This window comes from Onychostruthus taczanowskii, unplaced genomic scaffold, assembly GCF_017590055.1.
Source record: "Onychostruthus taczanowskii isolate IOZ18803 unplaced genomic scaffold, ASM1759005v1 scaffold670, whole genome shotgun sequence".
Classification (NCBI taxonomy): domain Eukaryota; kingdom Metazoa; phylum Chordata; class Aves; order Passeriformes; family Passeridae; genus Onychostruthus; species Onychostruthus taczanowskii.
In genome coordinates, this window is record NW_024504456.1 from 1 (window position 1) to 886 (window position 886).

An 886-nucleotide genomic window follows, 5' to 3' on the forward strand; every position below is an offset into this window, starting at 1 on the left:
GCTGATTTTTGTCCTTTTTGGGTGAATCTTTTGTGAATTTTGCCCTTTTTGGGTGAATTTTGGGTGGATTTTGCCATTTTTGGGTAAATTTTGTGTGAATTTTGCCATTTTTGGGGTAAATTTTGTGTGAATTTTGCCATTTTTGGGTCAATTTTGGGTGATTTTTGCCATTTTTGGGTGTATTTTGGCTGATTTTTGCCATTTTTGGGTGTATTTTGGATGAATTTTGTCCTTTTTGGGTGTATTTTGGGTGATTTTTGCCATTTTGGGGTGAATTTTGTCCTTTTTGGGTGAATTTTGTGTGATTTTTGCCATTTTTGGGGTGAATTTGGCTGATTTTTGTCCTTTTTGGGTGAATTTTGTGTGAATTTTGTCATTTTCGGGTGAATTCTGTCCTTTTTGGGTCAATTTTTTGTGATTTTTGCAATTTTTGGGGTAAATTTTGAATTATTTTTGTCAATTTTGCGTGAATTTGGGTGATTTTTGCCCTTTTGGGGTAAATCTTGTGTGAATTTTGTCCTTTTTGTGTGAATTTTGTCCCTTTTCACCCCCAGGCCCCAAGGCCAAGCAGAGCTCCAGCGAGGACGAGGCCGACGGTGACAGCCGGGCCACCGGGGGGACAAAGGGGACAAAGGGGACAAAGGGCACCAAGGGCCAGCGCCGGAAGGGCCGCGACGGGGAGAGGGCAGGTGAGGGGACACTGGGGACACTGGGGGACATTTGGGGACACTGAGGGGTTTGGGGACTTTGGGGGGATTGGGGACATTGAGGGGTTTGGGGACATTGGGGACATTTGGGGACACTGAGGGGTTTGGGGACATTGGGGACATTTGGGGACACTGGGGGGATTTGGGGACATTTGGGGACAACTGGGGACACGAAGGGG

At 45.7% G+C, this 886-nt stretch overlaps 1 protein-coding gene across 1 annotated transcript in view; it reads left to right on the top strand.

Moving 5' to 3' along the window:
- Positions 1-511: 511 nt before the first annotated feature.
- The window catches only part of LOC121344769 (zinc transporter SLC39A7-like), a 4,446-nt gene continuing 4,071 nt past the window's right edge, over positions 512-886 (top strand). Inside the window, exon 1 of the mRNA XM_041420997.1 lies at positions 512-689. The gene's annotated coding sequence lies outside the window, so the exon portion shown is untranslated. The remainder of the gene's footprint in view (positions 690-886) is intronic.